We start from the raw sequence: 6,549 nt of genomic DNA, 5'->3' as shown, positions 1-6,549 counted from the left end.
TTAAAAAATATAAAGTTTATTTTATTTTTTTACCACGAAAAAAAAAAAACAATTTTTTTAATTTTTGTCATTTTTTCATGTGCTTTGCGGGATCGGAAGATGACGTCCGATTTCAATAATTCTTTTTTTTTGTTTTTTTTTCCGAATCCCTGGCCTTTCAAATGTAGCCATTTCTAAAAAGGATAAGACGACACTGCTCTGTTCTTAACTTTTACGCAGATCATTGCTGTTAAAAAAGTTTACGTTGCTATTGCATCGAATTTAAAATGATTTGAAACATAATGAGAAACAAAAAACTAGTGAACGACCTGAAAAAAAAACATGAGTAAATTTTTCTATGCCGGGATTCGATCCAATATTCATCGCCACCACTGTCTCACGTCTACTCTACTACGCCACCTCATTTGTTTGCAGTGAAGGTTTCGCCATTTGATCGAGGATAATTTTCTGTGTCGGTAGGGTAGTTGCCTTATCCAGGGAGGCGCAATTTGGATGCAGCTACGCAACATTTTGAAAGCGGGCTATGGAGCATAGTATTTAACACCACTACATGCCCTTAAGCCATTCTTAACAGACCGACAAAAACATTCGAGGCTGTTATTCACCGGGACATTTTTGTTAGCGAGTAGGCTTTTTGGGACTTCACCATTTTCGCTGACGAGAAAATTTCGCAACATATGACGAGGGAGAATAGAATTTTTGAAGGCGAGGAATACACGGTATGAAACCAAGTCTTGCATTTCGTAAATTGCTAAGAACTTTGTCCATTTCAATTATGATACAAGGTGTTTCATAAGTGCATTAGAGCACATTGTGTGTATATCTGTGAATGATAGTCGGTGAAAGAATCTAATTTTATATTTGAGATTGTCAAATTAGGTTATTATATTTCATGCTTAATGTTTACTCTTTGAACTTCATTTAAAGACACACCTAAATTTATAAAATGGTGTAGCGGTGCTTCATTTTTACTTTTGAGTTACCCAGAAAATGGTGTGGCTAGTAGTTAAAGGAAAAGACTGTCTCTTTCCCATCGATCTCTCACGAGTACGTAAACGCCTTGGCCAGGTTGTTATCCAAACCTTACCACTGGCTAGCCTTCTTTTCCGAATACCTAGCTTCAGGTTTGTGGTGCTGAACACTTTGCTCCAACAACCACCTCACGAGGTGGGTAATCAGCATGGTGTTCATTACAGAAAATATTCCAAAACCAACAGAAATCGTAACCCATTGATAAATTTTCAATAATCAACATGAACCTTTTTCGCATCTTAAGACGATGGGTTTTTATGCGCCCTTCACCGCCCGGTTACGGTTACCCTCTTAAGCGAATCCCCAACCTCCATGATGTAATAGCCATTCATAGAAATTATGCGTCTAACCCTAACCAATTCGTAACTATATGGCTCATTATCATTAAAAAAAGCACATGAATCTGTTGCAGCGACTTTAAAATGATTTAAAATATATAAAGAAAAACAAAACTAGTGAAGACCTGAAAGAAATTTATACGTTAAGTTGTCAATGTCGGGGATTCGATCCTTCAGACATCACCATTACAACCACACGTCTACTCCACTAGGTCACCGCAGGTGATTGAAGCTTAGGTTTCATAATACCAATATAATATAAAATAGAAACCAACAGTAAAAACCGGGGTAAATACGCAGTAAATGCACACGAAGTAATCATTAAATCCGACATAAATTCAAAAAGTGATCAATTTGCAAGTAATATCCTCCTCTGAGAGCATATACCTTCACGCACTAACTAAATATTTTTGGTGAGTAACCGAGGAAAACAAAAAGAGTAAGGGAAACTAAAATTCCTCGAGAAGCAGACGTGGCGCCACAAACTTTGTCCTAAAAATTTTGAAAGTGACTGTACCAACCGCATTGTTTTCTATGCTTACCATAAATAGCCTGTACCTTTTTGCTGTAGGAGGCCTTTCTCATGCATTCCGGACATTCCATTCGTAAAGACATGGTTTTAAGCTCAATTTAAAATTAAAAATTAGATTAGGACATTATATATTGACAAAATAAATTAAATCTATCCCCTAGTGACCACTATTAAGTTTTAATTGGGTATCACTAAACTTGTTATTTATCTCTCATACTCCATCTCAGAAGTCGAGTTATCTTTTCATTTTAATGAATACATACCATTCCAAAAATAAACTTAAAGTAGAAACTCATTTATGCTTGTGGGAAAAAATTTAAACATTCACATTTTTCTCACGCACATCTCTTGGGCTCTCCTTTATAAATACATACATGAGGGTAATAAATAGAACTTTTATGCAATGAGGCTCATGAATTCAAGTAAATTAGTAAATCTCTTAATTGCTTCAGACCTGAGTAATCTTCCATATTATTTCTACTGTATAGATACCTTTTTCTCATCTTATACGCAACCAAGCTCTAAAAATGAGGTACCAAAATGCACAGAATTTATCAGAGAACATGCGACGGCATATCTTACGTCCTAAATATTGCAATTGTTTCCTAAAATTGGTTTTTAAATAATAAAAAAGGTAAATATCCCTGACGTTAACGGCGCACAAACTGACACATTTGTTTATATGCAACAATATCTCGCATTCTTTAAATAACTTTTATCAAAATGCGGCTGATTCCACATTTTAAGTCTTTTGTTGATACGTAAGTATGAGTCATCATGTGCGTTTAACAAATTAAATAGTGTAATTACTTTCAATGTTGCGTTTAAAGAGGTCCTCTGACCTCAATTTGTACATGAACATTCCAATTAGTTTGTACATGAGACCCTGCCTTTTTTTTATACATTTTAAAATTAGAAACGCGCCTGTCCCTCTGTGGACCTGCATTGAAAAGAGCGGGGAGCGGGCGCATCACGCTCGTATTACTTATTACGTACGTATAATTATTACGTATTACTTCAATTTCAGCTGTCAACACCTTCAATTACTTTCATCATTAATAAATAATTTTGACGAATTGTATGGAAAAGCTGGACTGAATAGTTATCTTAACATTCCATTGGGAAACATGAAATATGACTCGGGTTTCAACAATATATCATCTTCAGGTGCTCCTACGGTACCGCAGATCTCCTATAAACACATTCCTAGTCAGGAGTGGGAAGGAATTAATATTGAGGATAGTAGAATCGTCATACTCACTGTATCTCTGCACCCTGATGTCGTTGAGAAATGAATTTTTAGCTCATATGAAAATTAGGACTTCGATAAGATATCAATTAATTTTAATTTGCTCCGTTTCCTATTAATGTTAAGTTTCACAACTCACAAATATTATTATTAATCTTTTATCGAATGCTCTGCCTCGTAATCCTCGTAAATTTTATTTCAATAAGGACATGTTTAACATATCAATCCAAACTGCGTTCATCGACCGACTGAACTCAGCGAATTTGTTGAGGCTTAGGGCAATCGTATGTCAAGTTGACTCCGAAATGATTTATATTCTTTAAATAATTTAATTTTCCAATGAATTCAGCTCCTTGGACTTACAAATGTAGAATTTTCCTCCTGGAAATCATGGTTACAGGTATTTAAACGTTAGGAAAAATTACTTTTGTTGTCAGCGTTTTTAAATGACGTTAAAATTTTCCCGTATTTGATTGAGAATTTTTATTGTCATTTTTCCGTCGTAGACACTAGTCCAGGAAATGAAGCTCAAAAAAGTGCAAAACCTAGCAATTTTTTCAAGCTGAATCGATTTGCATAAAAATTTGGGACTAGGCTAATCTTAGCCTCTACTTCAAAATCTTAAATATCCTTATGGGCGCTTTTTATTTTTTAGGGGTGAAAACTACCCCTAAATGCCAAAAGTTAAAAAACTACACTTTATAACTTTCATTTGCTAAAATATAGGTTGCATTAGCTGAATAATGATTGTTTTATGCTTTTTGAACATTATTTCATGACATTTAAACCCTTAAAATCCTTATTAGGGGTTAAGGAAAAAAATATTTACCACAAAAATTATATTTTTTGTAAAAGTGTCCAAATTTAAGAACGATGCCGATTAAAATATGTACTTATTTCATTTTGCAATTTTTCAACCCTTAAAAACCACCCCTTATAACATTTCAATGCTCATAAACTACTTAAAATAGGTATAAATAGGAAAAAAGTAAATTTGCACACAAACGTTTATTAAATATTTACATGCGTAGAGATATACACAGATAGAAATGAATATTTTAATCATCTTCACCTCATATAATTATCGTGGTCGTCGACGTCATCCTCGCAGGAATAGAAGGATCAACAACTTTGCTATTTCCACATAGTAATATATTAAATATACTTATTACTTACTATATTTATTAAATACACCAAAGGATGAAGTTCGCCATGAAAAAATATTTGACTTAGCCGGGATTCGAACCCGGATCTCCCGATTGCCGGTCAGGCGTGCTACCAGTTACACCACCAAGCCATCTTCTCAGAGCGAACTTCGGGATGGGTTTTACCGAACAAGATGTTGACGTCACAAGTCCACACTGTGGCACATGTGGCGAGGGTCGTGCTTACTAAGCCACTGTCGGGGAGAAAAACCCTTATTTTCCGCAGGTCTGCGGCGACGAATTTCAAAGCACTGAAGGAACAAGTGACTTTGAAATTCGTCGCCGCAGACCTGCGGAAAATAAGGGTTTTTCTCCCCGACAGTGGCTTAGTAAGCACGACCCTCGCCACATGTGCCACAGTGTGGACTTGTGACGTCAACATCTTGTTCGGTAAAACCCATCCCGAAGTTCGCTCTGAGAAGATGGCTTGGTGGTGTAACTGGTAGCACGCCTGACCGGCAATCGGGAGATCCGGGTTCGAATCCCGGCTAAGTCAAATATTTTTTCATGGCGAACTTCATCCTTTGGTGTATTTAACTTTGCACCCGTGCGCGTGACTGCGTACAAAGTCACTTGTTCCTTCAGTGCTTTGAAAATATTTATTAAATATAAATTACAATGTGGAAATAGCAAAGTTTTTGATCCTTCTATTCCTGCGATTAGAGATTTCCACCAAGTTACGCCCTCTATTGTTATTGACGTTATCCTTGTCTTCTTTTTATACTGGACAATCCTCACCAAAGCACCCTGAGCAAATCGAATTGCAATATAAATCCACTTTTCTACGACCACATAAAACGACACACCCTTTCTTGTGATTATAAAAAATCATTTTGATTTGAGTGTATACGTCAGTGCCGAACGTGTAGCATAGAAAGTACATTCGGTTCATGTAGCATAGTAAGTCGGTTTTGTAGATTATGATAGCAATCTGATTTGCGCTATTCGAATTTTTCGAAAAAAAAATTAATTTAATTTTTACATATCAATGCTCAATTCAATTTTTAATTGCATATCTCCTTCGTTAGTTTCGTTGTTGTTAAATTTTTCATTTAAAATATTTTTAGTTTTTTTTTTAGGGCTAATAGTAACTCTTTTTAAGGTTCTTTTAATTCCTTAATTTTGAAAGGGGGTTAGTTTAAAGGGTTTAAATAAGATGGAGCTCGCTTGTAAATAGAGACTTTAAACGGCCATATCTCAATAAATATTTATCGTTAAAAATATTTACTTAGAGCAAAATCTGTGAAATTAAACTTGCTACAATTTGTTACGCCAACTTTTTTCGTATTTCCCGTATTTTATGTCTTCCATTATTCCCCAGTTGAATGTTTGTCCTAGTATCCTACTTTTACTGTATATCTTATTTTTTATTGATTTTAACTAATATTTGGCCATTTCCATTCCGTTTATATCGTTCGTCGTCAGATGGGATGGGGGATGGAATTGGGGGAAGGGATTGGGGGATGGGATTGGGGGATGGGATTGGGGGATGGGATTGGGGATGGGATGGGTTGGGGGGATGGGATTGGGGGATGGGATCGGGGATGGGATTGGGGGATGGGATGGGTGATGGGATTGGGGGATGGGATGGGGGATGGGATTGGGGGATGGGATGGTTGATGGGATGGGGGATGGGATGGGGGATGGGATGGGGGATGGGATGGGGGATGGGATGGGGGGATGGGATGGGGGATGGGATGGGGGATGGGATGGGGGATGGGATGGGGGATGGGATGGGGGATGGGATGGGGGATGGGATGGGGGATGGGATGGGGGATGGGATGGGGGGATGGGATTGGGGGATAGGATGGGGGATGGGATGGGGAAGGGGGATGGGATTGGGGGATGGGATTGGGGGATGGTATGGGGGATGGGATGGGATGGGGGGATGGGATGGGGGGATGGGATGGGATTGGGGGATGGGATGGGTTGGGGGGATGGGATTCGGGGATGGGATGGGATTGGGGGATGGGATGGGGGGATGGGTTGGGGGGATGGGATGGAGGATAGGATTGGGGGATGGGACGGGTGATGGGATGGGGGATGGGATGGGGGATGGGATGGGGGATGGGATGGGGGATGGGATGGGGGGATGGGGGGATGGGATGGGGGGATGGGATGGGGGGATGGGATTGGGGGATTGGATCGGGGGATGGTATGGGGGATGGGATGGGTTGGGAGGATGGGATTGGG

General features: G+C 38.6%; 2 non-coding genes across 2 annotated transcripts; one reads left to right on the top strand and one right to left on the bottom strand.

Moving 5' to 3' along the window:
- Positions 1–4,376: 4,376 nt before the first annotated feature.
- Trnaa-ggc lies at positions 4,377–4,448 on the bottom strand. Its single transcript has one exon. It is a non-coding gene; the product is annotated as a tRNA-Ala (tRNA).
- Positions 4,449–4,780: 332 nt separating this feature from the next.
- Trnaa-ggc lies at positions 4,781–4,852 on the top strand. Its single transcript has one exon. It is a non-coding gene; the product is annotated as a tRNA-Ala (tRNA).
- Positions 4,853–6,549: the final 1,697 nt, after the last annotated feature.

This window comes from Ischnura elegans, chromosome 9 (genome assembly GCF_921293095.1).
Source record: "Ischnura elegans chromosome 9, ioIscEleg1.1, whole genome shotgun sequence".
Lineage (NCBI taxonomy): Eukaryota > Metazoa > Arthropoda > Insecta > Odonata > Coenagrionidae > Ischnura > Ischnura elegans.
This window is presented reverse-complemented; position numbering and strand designations above follow the sequence as displayed.